Source organism: Mauremys reevesii, linkage group 3, assembly GCF_016161935.1.
Source record: "Mauremys reevesii isolate NIE-2019 linkage group 3, ASM1616193v1, whole genome shotgun sequence".
NCBI lineage: Eukaryota > Metazoa > Chordata > Testudines > Geoemydidae > Mauremys > Mauremys reevesii.
The window spans coordinates 34,568,437-34,587,325 of NC_052625.1; the positions used below are offsets into that span (position 1 = coordinate 34,568,437).

The 18,889-nt window shown below is 40.1% G+C and overlaps 1 protein-coding gene across 13 annotated transcripts in view; it reads right to left on the reverse strand.

Annotated features, from left to right (window-relative positions):
- TRERF1 (transcriptional regulating factor 1) overlaps nt 1–17,592 on the reverse strand; it is a 152,773-nt gene extending 135,181 nt beyond the window's left edge. For 8 of the 13 annotated variants that reach the window (XM_039532768.1, XM_039532765.1, XM_039532769.1 and 5 more), the window contains exons 1-2: nt 17,312–17,471; nt 16,634–16,756 (exon numbers count right to left, since the gene is read on the reverse strand). The gene's annotated coding sequence lies outside the window, so the exon portion shown is untranslated. The other 5 variants (XM_039532771.1, XM_039532766.1, XM_039532762.1 and 2 more) reach the window with 4 other exon arrangements.
- Between the last annotated feature and the right edge of the window lie 1,297 nt (nt 17,593–18,889).

Below are 18,889 nucleotides of genomic sequence, written 5' to 3' on the forward strand. Positions count from 1 at the left end.
CAAGTCAAGTTCTAATTTTATGGATTTATTGTGATATTTTAGAAGCATTCTCATAATTTTTAAAAGGCTGAGTTTAAAATATATTGAGCCTAGTTCTAAGGGAATACAGTAGGTGCAGAACTGCCATTTTTAATAGGCTTTTTGCACCTCCTCCCCATGCACTGCTTTATAAATCAAACTCAATTGTTTTTTTGTTTGTTTTTTTTTAATTATAAGAAGCTCAATCTAGCAGAAAGGGCCAAACAGCAATAGACACAAAAATTAGAGGTTCATAATTATTAAAAAGGAACAAAAATGAAGGAAAAAGAAAAACTTCTGTACATGTTTCAATATTTTTGTATAGTAGAAATCCACTGGCTTCCAAGTCTGCCCAAATTTTCTTTTTCTGTAACAGTTTTCTGAGTTTATTTTGTTTACAACTGTATACTTAGCAGAAATATAAACATATAAAACAAAATTATCACTCACTATATATGTTTTTCAATTACAAAATCATAGATGCGACTTTAATATCTGTGAATTGGATAAAGCATGCTCTGAACTGGTACAGTATCTGCCTCAAAATTAATACAAAAAGAAAGGGGAAAGGATTAGTACCAGTTTAATATCCATGCTTGTGGTATTAAAAAGGTCAAGTCGTTTTTACAATAGATACTTAAGGCCAGTCTATACTACAGAATTTAATATGTCAGTAAATTACATATTATTGTACCGTAAGACTGAAGATTTGCTTGTCAAATAGGACAAACCATGGCCCCAACTGACTGTGCCCAGATGCACCACTGCACCAATGCTAAATGCCACTGGCTCCATGCACAGACAAATTGCAAGATAAAGCCTATGTCATCAAAACCATGGTCTGGAACTATATTTCAGCCTCAGAGTCAAATTCACCACTAGCATAAGTAGATGCAACTCTAGTGAATTCATATTCTGTCTACATAGGCAAGACCAAATAATGTTACCACACAGTGTCCTGATATGGCAAATTATGTAATATAGACAGGGGATACTGTGGCCGTGTAACCTAATTTTCAGTTACCAACATTTTATCAAAATAAAAATAAACAGAACTGACCACAATACAAATTATTTTCTTACATAAAGAACAAGGTGAGAAATATAAAAAATAGTAGAGATCAGTAGCAAAGTAGAGAGTTACAGTTTATATTATATATAAAGTTATAATAATGATATTTTTCTTTATCAGTTTACCCCATTTGGTTCATCTTTCCCTTCTGCAACCCAATTTTCTGTTGGGATTCAGGTTATTAGATATGTGCCTAGATTAAAATGACCGGTTGAGCACATGACTGTACAATAACTTGTATCATCTGAGTTCTGCGCAGGATTTTCCAACCTCCTTTCTGCTTAATTTCAGAAATCAGAGCAATGATTAAAAAAAACCAGCATCTGCCATTTCCATATGTGCTTCATGTTGTATTAATTTTCAGCCAAAACTGCAAAAAATAGTTTCAGGGAAATTAAGTCCCCACTGGCCCTTAAATTTTAGATCTCTTTACCTCCAAATCACTGGTCCAAATCCAATCCAGGGCAGTAATGACTTAACGTTTTTACCAACTGAGGACCACTTAGTGGTCTATTGCACTTTGCTAAAAGTCCACAACAGATTTGCAGAAGGAATGGCAAGTATTCAGCTGCACCATTACAATTGAGACAAGGAGGGACTACAGGACAGAATGCACCGGTGAGACTGGCAATGGAGTAAGGTTGCTGGGGTCCCACCCCCGCACCAGTTGGTGAGGACCAAAAGATGCAACTGTGGTGGTACCAGATATTTCTTAGATGGCCTACGTAAAATGATTTTCAGTAGTTTCAATACAGTTTCCTGTGGAGTAGTGCGCACATCACAAACCAGCACCACATTTTCAGAGGATTTAAATGGATACAAACTGAGTTATTGACTCTCACCCCCCCAGAAGTCACTCCTCCAAGTCAGGACTAAGCAGCTATGTGAACTGGGACTTCTGCACCTGTTCCAAGGAGAAACAGGACTTCAGCCTCCAGAACTGTCAATCTGGCACCTTTTACTAACACTAAATTCACAACAAATATATTTTCATACTTAAAACTGTCTGATTTTTACCCATGGCAGTCTGTCAACATAATGAACTCCTGTGATGGACATAACGATGGGAAATCATCTGGGAATATTTTTAATCCCTGCTCCAATAATTTATTCTTGCAGAGGACAAAATTAAATATTACTCCTTTAAACTCTAGCAAAGCAAAATTATTATTTGTCTACATTTTTCTATTGTGCCTGTTCCAAGAGCATCCGAGCACTTTACAGTTTAAACAAACATGAAGGATAAATCTAACATTCGGCCCAGATAGCTTCCTCCTACACAACGATATTCAGAGACTATCCAGGGATATGCGTCTGCACACTCGTGCTCTCTCTTATGTGAATATATCTAAATTTCCTCCTACCTTATTTTTCCCATATGGTTGCTGCTGAAAGAAAGCTAGGCTAATGGAGTGATCTAAAAATAGAAACTGTGCAAGAATGAAAATCCTTGATTTTTATGCACCGAGAGCCTGATCTAAAACCTACTTAAGTCTATTCATGACAATGAGTTTTAGATTAAGCCTTGTTTTCCAATGTGCATTTATCGTACGAGATTCAAATGAGCCCACAAGTGTGTGTTTAAGTTGAAGTTAGCAATTTAAGTGTACGTCATCAGATATTTTGATTGTCCCAATGAAATAAATGCACTTGCTTTTATTTCAATGTGTAAAAGTAAATATACAATATAGCCCTAGCACATTGTTAATAACACAGCAAGTAGAACTGCACAGGGACTGAGATAAGTTGTCATCTGATTTCTGTACAAAATCCTTAGGGGGAAGAGAGGAGAGATGGGAAGCATGGAACTCTTTCTAGTTCCAAGATCTCACACAGATATGTAGACTGTTTGGCGTCAATTTCAATGAGATTGTGCAAAATAAACCAAAACATTAAAATGAACTTCACAACTTGTTTCAACCTCACATTCCTGATCTTCAGAGAACTTTATCATTGCCATACAGCCAAATCGGATTGAGAACTGTGCCAAACCACTAGTGTAGGCAGGTGTAACTTCAACAGAATTACACCCAATTATGCCAACAATGATCTTGGCCCTCGGTCTTCAAAGAGATGTTTGAATTACTTCCTCTCCAAAGTAATTTGTCATAGTCCACTCTAATCTCAGTTGAAGAGATTTTTGTAACAAATAGCTGAAGTTAACAATTGAGTAAGGACAACTTGAGGCAACTGATCAAAATAATGACAGAAATTATAAAGACTGGAAGAGATGTGAGGATCCATGGGTGATTAAACTGTCTAGCTAAAAATTTAAACAAAAAACTTAGAACTGATCTAAACCAAGTTTAGATTAATTCAAAATATACCACTGAAAAATTTTGAAAGTGTGAAAGTTACTTTTATCACGCTCAGATAACTCAAAAGCAGCCACACAATTTGACAAAAAAGTTTCCACTGCATAAAAAGTAGTTTTTCAACTGTAAGTTCCTCCAAGCAGGGACTTTGCTTTAAGTATTTGTAAACTGCCATGTACACCTGTTGTGCACTAAAGAGTAATTTTCCTGAAGTTTCAACTTGGCAAATGGAAACAGGAGGAGTTTATAACAAAAACAAACAGAGCTCCTCTATAACTGCAGCACTGCTACCATCACATCAGAAATTGGTGTTTTACACTAAAGCAGATGGAAGACTTCCCAATAAAAATTAAGCCTACCTACACAGGACAGGCAGAACAATGTTCAGTACTAATAACATGTAAGCACAAGTTTCTAAAAACTTTGTTGCATAATTTATTAACTTTCATACCACAGTTTCACAGGTTAAGACAGAAAGCAACACTGAGATAGCTGAAACACTTCTTTCTGCCATTAGCTCAGTAAATTACATGTCTCAGAGTATTTTTAACTTGAATATACAGTGGAAATAATATTTACTTAAATTCCCCAATCTACAAAGTCATCTAACTGTAGTTTAGTAGAGATATACATCTGCCAAGCATCATAAAGATTTACAGTAAGCAGTGACTTACCAGTACTTCATACATAGTATGTGTGTCACTGACTCAATCTGAAAGTTTGTTTCATTCACATGAAAATTGAGGCTCTCTTTCTTATTTTTTTAATCTGATCCAGAAGGCCAAATCCTCCTCCTCCTAAAAATCAACAAAACTCCCACCAACTTCAACAGAGCAGATTCAAGAGCTTAATACTACTGTACAGAGTTGGCCTAAAGTTTATTAGATTCCCTACAAAAAGCAGAACAGGTGCCATCATGCCCACCACTAGACTGTGAAAAAATTTTTTTGTCCTGCTTCCTTTGAAGGGCTGCTGTATAATAGGGGGATCCCAGCACAGATAGTATCTACTGTTGCTTACAGCTGGCCATGCTATTGAATGAACTGTACTGATTGTCAACATTCAGCTAGAAGTTTCAAGAGCTAAACTGAACAATACATATGTGAAGTATGTACATCTCTAAAAAGTACGAACTTGGTTTACTGCTAACAGAAATAACACTAGCAGCATGCACTATATGCTGTTAGAACTGGTACATACAGCTTTACAGTTGATGGAATTTAGAATTTGCGTTCTTTTTATTTTCTTATTTCTCATGACTTAAAAGGATTAGTTTTAAAGATTCCCTGGAAGAATCTAGAAGTTAAGTGCTACATGTGAAAACAACATTTATGGTAAGCACAGTGTGGGGTTTAAACTTGACAGTTTATCTTTAGGTAAATTATAGAATATAATTACAAAGTAGACAGTAACACTGCTGCACTAAAAGAAACAGCTATAATTACTCATGTAACAGAAGCACTAACCTATGGACCCGATGCTGTAAATCCTTACTCATGTGAAGTCCATGGAACTATTCATATGAGGAAAGACTACTTCAAATAAGTAAAGATTACAAAATTGGGCCCCTGTGGGCCCAATCCAAAACGGACTGAAGAGAGTCAGAATTTTGGATAAGGCTCTACATGCACACTTCTACCAAGTCTGGATTACCACTTCCCTAGTTTTGAGCCATCACTTCAAGGGTTATTTGCATTTTCTTCTTTTAAATCAAGTCAATAAATTGGATCCAAATTATTCTGAGAAAGTCCTCAGCTTTAAGGGCTTAACATCTCAACATAAACATCAGAACATGGCTGTTAGTACAGAGATCGCCCAGTCCAAGAGACATTGCAGTCTTTTTTCAAGCCATTATGATCAGTGGAATCAATGTGTGTATGATTCACTCATATATATTAAACATTCATATTAAAAATTCTTACTGAAACCTGAATTACAAAAAATGCATATTAAAAATAAATAGTTTAGGACCAGATTCTTTCACCCTTGCTCACGTTCTATAGTACTTTAATTTGCAAGTAGACAGACTATGTCTATGGGACTATTTGACAAGTAAGGTACTATTCACCAACAGTCAGAGCAGCGATTCGACTCTGTCATTTTACAATTTTTCTATGGAATTTTCTATTTAGGTGCATTATTTCTTAAATCAATTTTTTGCTTTTAAAACGTAGCTTTTAAACCTCTTATTTCTACCATAAGCAAGATCAAGTATAAAATTCATCCTCTGTAATGCATCTGTGATTTTCAAACATATGAACAAAGAAATCATCCTTTCATTTTCCCAATAGGCATATTCCCATAGTCCTTCCTTTCTATTATTATAACACCACCTTTAGGAATGTTTCAGTTAAAATTCACTAATTTCATAATTTCAAAAAAGATGGTGGTTCTCCTCTCCTCCTAATGTACTTCACTTCCCCTTCTCTATTTTTTACTGTACTAAAAAAGGCAACAACTTGTTATTTTATAGAGATCCATGGCTGATCAGGTTATTGCCCATTAGACGTGGAGTGCCACCCGCTGTGTTGGGACTTCCTGCCTTGTAATAGTACAAAGTGGGTTTAGATCTTCTGATGAAAAGGTACAAAGACTCAGCACTATTACTGCTCATGGGGGGGAGGGGAGGGGAGAGCTTTACTATGTTTTCACAAATTTTCCAGCTCTAATTACTAGCACACCCTTGAAACCAAAGATTGACATATAGCCGGATCCAAGTCATACTTATAAACATGGTGTAACATAATGCCAGCAACTCATATTCACAACAACTTTACATTTGAAAAAGTTGTCTGCTGATTTAGAACCAGACCTCCCAGATGTTGTTGGACATGTGTGGCTCCCATGGTATGTTATAGTCATCAAATCTGAGTGTCACCCCACGCACTGCGAGTTCATATCCAACCCAGGATAGAAATCTGAAATAAAAAAGGGGGCAAGTTGTTCCAATCTACTGCTGTCAAAAGGGGTTGTGGAACCCATTTAACTGGAGGTTTATAAGAATAGGTTGGACAAACACCTATCAGGGATGAGCTACACATACTTGGTCATGCCTCAGTGCAGGGTGATGGACTAGCTATTCTCACAAGATCCCTTCCAGCCCTACATTTCCACGTTCAGCCACAGAAGTTTATCAAGCTTTCATGGTTTGGCAAATGCAGTGCCTACTATCATTGCATCAAGTTTTGGGAGGTGTATATAAATCCCTCTCATTCCTGCTGAATCACTGGTTTTCTTACAGACTCATCATTGTTCATGTTCAAAGACATCCAACAGTATTGATTGCCATGTTCCTACAAACTGCCCTACCTTGAAGCAATGGAATGGCAGGTGGTATTCCTTTGGAGAGGAGGCAAAAATGCCAGTATACACACCTCAATTCATCTACAAATTAGTGCTCCCTGCCCTACTCTGATCTGGGTGTTGATGATCACAACAACAACTATGTTGCAGAAGCAATTTAGAAGCATCAAACTTGGACCTCAGATATGTTATATGAAGCACCTTGGTTCATGTTTTTACCATGTCTACAAGACACATGTCAATCTCCAAGGTGTTTTTCTGACCTTTTTTCCCCAGGACCTGTTTGTTGGCTCTCTCTCCCCCCATATACATACATATACACACACACAATCTTAAGCAAGATAAAATTTACAAATAAAAAAATCCCACACATCCCATAATATAGACCATGTCTGTAGAGAAACCATTTAAGAAAACAAACAGATTATAGACACTTTTGAACTATTACTGGGAAATCACAATTAGTGTATTTCCATCAGTTATCTTTTATCTCTGATTGGAAATGAGCAACAACAAAAAAAGTAATAATTCTGGAAGTATATTCTGAAATTACAGATACTAAAACAGAGAAGCACACACACACAAGCAGCTACCTACGTGGGAGACATTCAGTTGAGTTTGAACAGTACTGGCTGCTGAACAGACAACTAAAACATCAGCCCTTGTTGAGACCTGCACCATACAATATGTGTTAACACTTACTGCTGCTTTTGTGGTGGTATATTGAAGTACACTGGTGTTCCTTTGAAACACGGAGTATCTGTACTTCAAAGGTGAAAACACACAAATATAGCAGATGGGTCAGAAACTATTTTGCACCTGACACACCAAGTGTGTGAAGCAACAAAAACTGCTGATGCCATTTTAAACAATGAAAAATGGCTATTAGATGACCAAGAGGACAATCCTTCATACAGCTACATAATAGCAGCAGGTTTGGTAGTGGGAGTCTTGTTTTTGATCCTTGAACTCTTTTTTAAAGTTCTACTGTGGTCTAGGAGCCGTCACAAAGGTGAGACTTTCAGCCTTCAGAGAAGGAAAACATGAAATGCTCTCTCACATGTTACAAATGGCAAGTTCTGCCTCCATCTCAAGGAAGACTGCCTGTCTGCAAGGTAAGTACAGCTCCTAAAAACTGGGATGTGACGAAACAAGACAAAAGACAAACTAAAACGATATGACTTGCAAGAGTTTTAAGGAACTCATAATAGAGCCAAAGTAATGGCCTTGTGGACATGAGGGCTCCATCAGCCTACACGGGAAGTAAAGAAAAACCCATATCTGGCTGGCTGGGACCTTCTAAGTTGTATCGTTTGGGGGCAGAAGTAAAATTGTATTACTTCATATAAAAATAGGTCAGGTTTAATTTCTTATTCAATAAATAAATATCATTACTAAAAAGACAAATCTGATCTTTGTCTGAAAGAGTGAAAAACTACAAAATGCAGGTTTAATCTATTAACAAAGATTGTGTCTACACTAGAAAAAACAAGAATTGTAATTTTCCACTAGTGGAGCCCCACTGATGGTACAAATGGGTGGGACATGATGGCAGTAAAAATATCCTACATTTTCCACCATTGCTACCACTGGTGATGCTGCAACAATTCTGAGTTACAAGTCCCAGATTTGCCAATGAATATGCAGTGTCATTTACAATGTGTGTAGTTTTCCTTCATGTACTGCTAACTAGTCTGAGGACAGTGAATAATCTGTGACCAAACTGAATAATAATTGATTGTAACTTTTATGCCTTAAAACAGTTGTCTTCACTTCTACATTTTCAGAATTGAATACAGTGTCTCCCAATTTGGGTTTTTTATTTTTCACATACAGTTCAATAACCAAGCATTTGAAGTCACTTAAACAGGATATATGATAATATTGAATACTACACATTGTCTCACATGCCAACTGATGACAATTTTAATTCTGTATGAATAGCAGACGGTTACTCAACTACAAGTGAAGCTTTTCAAATAAATATATTTATTTCACAATTTCTATGGGTACAGTACATAGTTAAAGACATGACCCTGCAAAAAAGTAAGGATGGACTTAATTATACACACATGAATATTCCCACTGCAGGATCACTGTGTTAGATGTTTACCTTATTCACCTATCCAACACTGCACATCTGGGGAGACAGCATTAGTCTGTTCAGAAAGAACAGAACTTCTGCTTAAGCCTAGTCTACACTTCAAAGTTTCTATACTGGAGATCTTTACCTGCGAAAGCTTCCTAGTGTACATGCAGCTTATACCAGCAAGAAAGCCCTTTTGCCAGTTCAGTGTATTCCAGTTTGGTGAGTGAAATAAACCATATAGGCAAAAGCACTTTTATGCTGGTATAACTGCTTCTACGATAGGGCTTTTGCTGGTACAGAAATGACACCCAAAAAACAAAAAGGAAAACACTAACATTTCCCTGACACTGCTATACCAGCAAAAGTTTCTATTGTACCTCTGGCCTTAGATAGATTTCCACATCCACATTTTAAACACACCAACCCCAAGATTGTTTATATAAAAAGAGAATGTTAACATTTTACACACACACACACACACACACAGGGGGAGACTGGGGAAAATGCAAACTCCCCCCCCACCCCCCATCAATTAGAAGAAAGGGGAAACGAAGGGATGCAACACATTTTCTTTTTTTGGTCAGAGAAGTGTTATGCAATTTTTTTTCCTGTAGATATAAAATTTAAGAAGAAAATCCTGGATGTGTTTAAACATAACAAAAATTTAAAGTATCTCTATAGTTATCTCATTGCTTTATAGGGCAGGAGAGCAAAGCCATTTTCAAATGACTATCATGGAAACCTCTACAGTATTCTTTTGATTTACAGATAAATTAATATGGTGTAAGCTCCAAACATACACGTCCTTAAAAAGTGGGATGTCTAATCAGGAGCAATGTAAATACAGAATCTCTAAGGATATATATTATATTATTCTTTCTACACTTAGTCATCGCCACTCTCAAAGACCCAGTTGTCAATATGACCATCCCTCACTGCTTAGGGTAAGCTGCTGCTAGACTTGTACTTGCCTACCAAATTAATATTTTCTCAACACCATATTTCGCCAGTTTTATCATAGGGCCCCCCAAAAAATCCTGCTATCAGTCACAACTTTCCCTCCACCCATTAGCATGCATAAGGTATCTAAAAAAAAAAATCCAGATATCAAAAAATAGCAATGCTGCTTCAATATAGAGACAATGGAGTCAAAGTATTGCACAGTTTTTTTCCACGCAGCACTTCAAGGACACATCACAACTCAGCCTCTTTCAGAAATCTTAGAATGAGCAGCTGACAAGGGGGAAAAAGATTGACTGTTTTCTATTTAGACTAAAGTTAGACACTAAAAAATGTGAGATATTAACAAACGTCTCTTATTTTCGGGAAGGGAAAATTTAATATTTCTTTATGCCCATATGGCTCAGAAAATGACCTACCCACAGGCATGCTATGCCAGTGAAGAGTACTGAAGAACTCAGTGCTCCAGATAAAAATTTGACAAATTTTCCAATGGTGACGTGGGGAAAAAAAAATACCTTTTCATACAAGTCTACATAATAGCAGTATCTTGGGTCTTTCTGTAACACAGAACTAGACAACTATGCAAACTTAAGTGGGCTGTTTGCGTGATCTGTATCACACTTCATTACAAAGTAAGCTAAAACCACAAAACTAATTTCACTTTGAACCTCAAAATGCACTTATAAAAGTACTACTGCAGCATTCTGGATGATTTCTGTATCTCTACTGTAAGATGGAGTGTTTTGGACTACTGTTGTAGAATACTGCAGGATACAGTACTGACAACCCCACGCATTCAAAAATTATGGGTCAGGCCCCAAAAAAACATGAGACTGGCTTAAAAAAAAAAAATCACAAGATTTTAAAAAAATAGTAATTGTGAGCTCTCTTCATTTGCCTTCTTGGTTTTGAGCCTTTAGGACAGTCTCAGGTCACATTTTTCAGCTTGTCTCTGCAACCATGAGGGCTAAAATTTTGTATTTTTATTTTTAAATAATGAAAGCCGAGATCATATATTTAGAGCACTGCAGGAACTCGGACTTTAACAGACTCACAAAATATCATGAGAGTTGGCAAAACTAAGTATGTATATTTGGACTTGAAAATATTAGATTTTTTAATTGGAGAATGTAGATAAATACTGATTTCACCATACAAACACAAACTGAGGAAAAATATTTCCATTGATAATCAAATATACAGATATGCAAAGTAAGAAAAATGGTGCTTGAGAATTTATTGCACTTGATTTAAGGTGATTTACTATGTATATTTTGACATATTGCCAATTTGTGTTTTAACAGTTATAAAGCTTTAGCTTTTTTAATCTCAACACTCAATGTCATTAAATAATTTTTCTCTGATGTCCCCATTGTCTGAACCCCCCATAATTTCCCACAACTGTGAAAATTTAAATACATAATAGAAAAAAGTGCTTAAAAATAAACATTTTAAATATAATTTTGGTGGATAATATTAATAATTCTGCCAAGCCTATTTTAAGGGCAGACTATAATACAGTACTTTCTGGGGACAAATTCTGCCCTGGTCTGGAGGGTCACTGCAGTTCCTGGACACAGCTAATTGGGGCAGTGTAAATAAAGAGTACTCCACTGGAAATAAAGAGTCCACTATTATTCTTTCTATACTACCCACTACCACTTTCAGTGACCCAGTGTCAATATGACCATTGCTCACTCCTTTAGAGCAAATTGCTGGACATTAATATTAAACTTGTACTTACCTTAGGAGAGTTTAGGGATCCAGGCCTATGCAGATTCATTGACAAAGTAGATCCCCCATTCCATTCTCTTGCCAGGGCCAGACTCAACAACTGCCGAGATCTATACATTCTATGAATGGGCAAGCTGTTCCCCGCACCTGCCTAAGAGCTAGGGGCAAACATGCTCCCAACAACGTAGAATGGGACTGTAGAATATTGTACACAAGTGCTACACACTTCTATGTGCCACTGAGGAGCAACCACACTGGATCACTTCAGTTATTTTCTCCCAAAAAAAGGAGAAGAAAAAGTATTTTCTTTATTTTTTAAATATCCTTTGAGTCATGCTCTGCCATAGGGTCTAAAGAAAGAGCAGCCCTTCTTAAAATATATTTGAATGTGCTATGTTCTGTTTCTCTTAGAAGGCAGGATTTCCCCCATTACCTTGAAATTGATTAAAAGAATATTTTTAATACATTTCTCAAAGCTAAACATGATGTAAAAACGGGTTTTATAGTACTCTATGTGGCTAAATACCTGGAATTTGCTTCCTTAGGTATTTAGTTTAAACTGGAGACCCCCATTCGGCAAACACTCCAGCATCTGTGTAACTTTAATGGGACTATTCACGTAATTAAAGTCAATAGTACTACTCACATAAATAAAGTTATTCAAGTGGTTAAACATTTGTAGTATGGAAATCACAAAGAGAGAATTAGTATATGTGCATAGATTGTATTTCTATCTGTATCTAACAGTGTCAAACAATATTTTAGAATTTTAAAAATGCAATTTTGATTAAGCTTCATCATTGGTGCCAATACTGTCCCAGGAGTTTTTTATTGGGGGGAGGGGGAGAATGAAAACTCCTCTTTCATAACTATCACACCTTCATTTTTTTAAATTCATGTTTTCAATGGAACTAATAACATCTTTTATACAGTAAGGCAGTGTCTTTTAAATGGCACTGCCATGTCACACAGACATCTTCATATACCAATGCCAGTACAGACCTGAGAACAGTGTTTTGCTTAGCTGCTGTACTGCTGAATTATCAAAAGAGAGAGAACAAATATTCTTCTCAAATGTTTTGCCAAAATAACGCAAGTTTTTAAATTTCTGGCAGATTTAAAACCAAATTTTAAACTATTCACAACAGAGTAAGCCTCATACCATGAAAATAGGGTATTTTGGGTTTAAACTCAGAACTAAATCATTCCATCAAAATATAAGCAGAAAGTGGGAGAAATCTGAATGGATATTGACAAAACCAGGCCAGTACATGAGGAAGGGCTGAGAACATGAGCTCAAGCAAAATCATTCCCCACTCCAGGATCTGACAAAGAACCTCCATGAAAACATTGCGGGTTCAAGGCTCCCAACCTTTAAGGAGCATGGCCAGGTTGAGGAAAAAAAAAAAAAGGGAGGGGGGGTGGAGCTTATATTGAGCTGCTGTCCCTAGCCTAAATGCAGCTAGTCAAGCAGCAAAATATTTTGCAAAAATAGGGAGTTTATCATCAAGTTTTAGAAAAATGTTGATGTTCTCTCATTAATAAAAATATCTCAATACTGCATTACTCCATGATTACACAGGACATATAAGAGTACTGTCCTTACATTTTTCTCCTATTCTCCACCTGTTATGGAAGGAGTTACATTAAACACTCCAATAATGATAGTTACTTTCTTGGATTCCTGAAAAGACTAAACTAGCCAGAAAAATTAAACTGATGGAATTTTATTTAAAAACCTAGGAACTACCTTCCTAGTTAAATGGACGTGCCTTAATAAACCTAAACTGAAACATGTACATATTTTATGTTATTGAATATTGTAATGCACTTGGAGGCATGTGACCAAGAGCAATATACAGACCTAAAACAATAAATGAATAGGAAATACAGCCTGACAACATCCCAATGCCAAATGAGTCACTTAACATCAGACAAAGAGTTTAGTCATGCTCTGGTTTATTTACTCGAATACCACATCGTTTTCAAATGGGTCAAACAGCAGGGCAGGACATCTAGTGAACTATTCAACAGCCTGATCCTGCACCGAAGTCAATGGCAGAATAGACATTACAACAATATGATCAAGATTGGCCCTATCATTTCACTTAAGGGCCTGATTCTGCACTGCATACTCATGTAAAATTCCCACTGCACAGCTCATTTTAAAAAAACACTTCTGTCCTTAAAGCTACATTATTCACATCTTTTCTTTTATATAGAGTCTGTCACTCGTCAGTTTGACTAGGTAGTCAGATGTCTGAACACTGCTCAGTTTCTTGCTGAAGTTCTCTGGCTTCATTTTGTTACATAAACACACTGTTATTCAAGCATAGCAGAAAGGATAAAAAAAGATATTAGTTAATTACATCACTTGTGTGCATATCTTATGTATTGACTTTTAACTCTCTCAAAATACACATATACATAAACTTTATGGAAATAACAGTGTTAACTGGTAATTCACAAATGTGACCCTAAGGAATGTTTATAATGCAGCTTTTTCATGTGATAGAGGAAATAATTTAACTAAATAAAAAAATGCCTATTTGTTAAGCTGTACACTCCCTTTATTTATAACAAAGCGTTTTAAATTAACATCTTCAAAGTCCCATAACATATATAGAGTATTTGAACCAAACAGTACATCTGATGTTAAATGTATGCCTTAACAAACCTTATACAAAAGTGAACATACCTCAAAAGGAGTGGCCCATAGTAGCATGGCAGTCAAGGCCTCGAAATGTAATAAATGCCTGAATTTTCTTTCATCTATCTAAAATACCCATAAGATTGTAATACCAAGGATGTCAGAGAAATAGCTCTGCTCCAGGCCAATTAATGTCCAGTCAGGACCACAAATTAAATAAATGTTCCAAAAAATGTTCTGTGCACGAAAACTATACATACAAATGGTTTATCCATACATTGATACCATAAAGATAGGTTATTTAATTAAGGCACAGAACATATTTACAGATTTTGAGAAAGGAAAATATTTAGGCTCTGACCCTGCAAAGTTCTCCACATGAGTGGATCCCTGTGCAGGGCTCACTCCATATTGGTGTCTTACAGTAATATTTTAGTTGCCAGAGACATACAAGTTTAACCAGTTAATCACTGGTTAAACTTGTATGTCTCTGGCAACTAAAATAATCACAACATTTTCTCACAAATAGTTTCATTATTATTCACATTTTCTAATGCTCTGTTATTTCAGTCTGTAAAGATCTGCACCTATCTTAAGTAATTTGTTAGCACAGCAAAGATGTATTAATTTATTAGACCTAAAGTACAAAATTTGCAAAGTTTACATGTGAGAAGTCAAGTGTAGGTAACTGACTGATAGACATGAACAACTAACCTATAAAGCAAGCAGAGGAAGAAGAAAGCATTATCCATTTATTAACTGATTATTAATTTTACTTGTAAAACATCTGTCTCGTATTTAGACATCTTGTGTACAGTTTTGCTCCTTACGCCACACATTTCAAGAGACCACAAAATTAAGTACTTAAAATCACTGACAGTGACCAGTTTACTGTACATTCCTTATCTGAGGAAAGCAATAATGTATAATTTCCAAAGAATAAAAATAACAAAAGATAAATTCCTATGCAACCATGTGATTCAGCTGCAACAGCCTGTTGAGACAATAATCTCAGATAGAAAACTTAAATGTGATCTTGTTAGAAACAGATTCACATACATGGAAGTACGGTAAGTTAGCAAATTAATATTTCAAGTATGCCACACAGAACACTTGAATTTGTCAGCCACCCTGTACAGCTAATTCAAAGTACCATTTCTTCTCCAGTATTTGCAAGCTATTTACTGGCCATTAAGTAGGAACCAAGCCATTATCTTGCCCTACGAGATCACAATATAAGTATAATTACAGCAAAATGTTTCAGAACCTGAATCCACATCCCTTTCCAACTTCCCCAAGAAGCAACCACCACCAGCTCTCATTACTTTAAATCCTAAACCCTTTTCAGGGGTGCACATCAAGCTCAAACCCCTTTTAAATGCAAAGCCCACAGCATACATCCATATTTAATTTCAGGCTTTTGGCCTGAGAAGTAGGGATTTTTCAAACTCTGGGGCCTGCCTCCAGAGTATCTGGACTTTCAGTATTGCAGCTCTGAATGTGACACTGAATAGAATATGGGAGGAACCTCTACAGGCAGGCTGCAAAAAGGCAATTCTAAGAGCCACGTTTTTTGGAATCACAAAGTACTGGAACATATTTTCCTGATTTTAAAAGCACACTTTTATCTTCGGCAATATTTTTTGTCGCTTGCCAAGGAAAAATGGTAGGGTAGAGATTTAGGGAGTGGCCAAGATGAAAATCTCAGGTTTTTCTATTTCCCACTGTAGGCAGGTATGGCTGCATATTATCAAGTGCCAAATCCACGCATACAGTAGCTTGCCACACCACAGCATTGACACAAATGCACCCTGTGAAAAGATTCATCCCTAAGGAGTCCTGAGGTTTCTCGGTTACAGATTGAGAACTTTATCACATACATTCCTTTAATTACATTCCCTAAGGCCTGCACATAGCGCACACTCCCCCCCCCCCCCAAAAAAAAAAAAAGCAAGCACAGGACACTAATAAACTGCCAGCCGGGCTGCCCTCTTCTCCCTGCTGGGATGTCTTGCAACAGAAGGAAAAGGCTGCAGGGAGGGCCTCGCCTACTCAGCACTACAGAGCGAGAGTGAGCTGCAAACTTTTTGTTTATTTAGGGGAGCCCCAGCTAATGCAAAATGAAACTTGCTAAGCATTTGCCTACCTGGTGTAAATCTGCAACAAGTGCATGCAGGATCCGGGAGCACAGACCTGGCCGGACTGGGCACAATTTTTCCCTTTTGGGGGGGCGTCGATGGTGCAATTTAAATACTAATTTATTACAGAACTGCCTTTGCTCGGTCCTACTTTACTTACAGTACAGATCTCATCCTGTAAACAAATATCGCTCCGCCAGGAAACATACTCCTCCCTCCCCTTCCCCCATGCAATACCCTCCCCTAAGCAATTGCACTGGGAGCGAAGAAGGAGTGGTGGAAAGATCCACCCACCTCCCCACACACTTTGCAACCCCACACTAGGAAAGGTTCCGAGAACCTGGAACTTACCTTTTGCATGATCCCCCTTTGGGCGCCCAGTCTGGTGATCGGGGGAGAGGTTGTTGGGGGGTTTCTTTCTTGTAATCTCTGATGCAAAATCCCAGTGTCAGCAAATCGCTGTCAAATTATTTTCTTGCAAAAGAAAAAAAAAAGCAGAAGCAGAAATGGGCGGAGGCTCGAGGAGGCGAGCGGATCCCTCCGCCGAGATGGGTCGGGCCCTGGGGTTGCGAAGCAGGAAGTAACAAGGTGTCAGCAGCAGCGATCGCCCTGAGCCCCCCTCCCAGGCTGCCGCGCAACCCCCCGCCCGCAGCCGCCCCGGGGCTTTCGGTGCAGGGACGGGCCAGGCCTCGCGCTCGGGCTGGTCCCTTCCCGGGGAGCCGGGCTGGGCTCTGCCCAGCTACCCCCTCAGGGCTGCAAACTCAGCGCAGGTGCGGGCGCCTAGGGACCCTGGGAGGCGGGCGGGGAGTTGGCAGCTGCGCCCCCCTGCTTCTCGGGGGGCTGGACGGGGCGATGCTGGGGCTGCAGCTTGCCACGCTGCTCCCGGGCTGAACGCGAGGAGGCTCCATTGAAAGAGGCGCAGCGAAGCGCTCCTGGCGGGGGGGCGGGGGCACTGCCTGAGACCAGAGTCCCGGGGAGGGGGCGCCCCCCGAAGCTGGGCAGGGCTGGCTTGGGGGTGGGCGCGCTCACCCTCTCCTGGGCCTGGGAGGTGGCGAGGCCGGGGGCTGCTAGGACGCCCTGGGAGCTCTGGGAAGAGTTTCCCCGGCCTCACACGCCATGACTGCACAGCGTGGGGGAGGGTCACACACAGGGAGCCGCTCTCCTGGGCTGGCTTGTATTGGTGCAGCGCGCCCCAGACCTGAGCCTCTCTCTGCCTCGTGGCTCCGCCCCCGGCGCGGGGTGTGTTGGCTGCTGGCTGCGGGAGGGAACTTCGCTCACTGCGGCCGCCGCCGCCGCCGCTCCATTTTGGCGAGCGAGCGAGCGCGCGCACAGGTGGAGGCGTCGTGCCCTCAGCAGGGGCTGCCACGCGCCGGCCGGCCGGCTTCGCCCTCGGCCCCGGGGCGGCGCCTGCATTTCGGACTCATTGTTAAGGCTTTTTGCCCTTTTTTTTTTTTTGTAAAGATAGTGGAAGCTGCACCAAGTTGCTCAGCGGGCCAGCACTCCTCTGAATCAGGCCTGCAAGTAGCCACCACACCCGGGGGCAGCGAGTTGTATTGGCCCATGGTGCCTGGGCTCCAGCAATATTCAGGGCCCAGGAGTCCTGCTCCACCAATGTTTGGGGCCATGTCTCTCCCCCAGCCCTGCCTGCCACCCCCACGCGCCTCCCTCAAGTATTCCCCAGCCCCCTCTTGCTGCCCCAACTCACTTCCCCCAGAGCCTGTAGCTCATGCTGACTCTGCTCTGCCAGCTCCTGGCATCAACTGCTGCCAAGAGTCCTAGTGCCCCCATCCATAAATGGCAGGGCAGGCTGCCCTTATCCTGCCCTTCCACCCTAGCCCTGAGCCTCTCCAGTGCCCCAAACCCCTCGGGCCCGGCCCGAGCCCTTATCCCCCTGCACCCTGATCCTCTGCCTCAGCCCTGAGTCCCCTCTGCAATCATGAACCCCTCAGTGCCAGCCCCACAGCCCTCACCCCTGCACCCCCTCCTATCCCCAAACTTCCTCCCAGAGCCTGCACCCCTCCTGCACCCTAATCCCCAGCCCAGGGCCTGCATCCCAGACCTCCTCCCCCCACCCAAACTCCCTTCCAGAGCCTTAGGCAGGTGGGGGGGGGGAGTTTGGGGGATGGGTTCTGGGCACCACCAAAATTTCTACAAATCTGCCACCCCTGACCACACCTTTTCCTGGGAAGCATTAAGTCCTGCTCTGCATGCACCGCATTCTCTTGGTGGGGGGAGGGGGTTGGTCACTGGGCACAGGTTTCATGCGGCACTTCCCTATTGTTATGAATATTTTGCAGTGTGTCCGTAGGTTTAAAGCTGTCAGAGCCCCAGAAGCGGCGCCAGGGTTTCTGGCGCCCTAGGCAGAATTCAGGGGGTGGCATTTTGTGCGCTCCCCACAGGGCGCACAGGAGCTTCCAGTTCCATTCCCATCGTGCCGCTGAAGAAGGACTCTCCACCGAAATGCCGCAGGCAACAATGGCAGTCATTGAGCTGCTCAATTGCCTGCCGCTGTTTTCCGCGGCACGTCAGCAGAAGGTCCTTCTTCGGCGGCGCAACAGGAGCGGAACCTGAAGCTCCCATGTGCCCCGTGGAGAGCGCACAAAATGC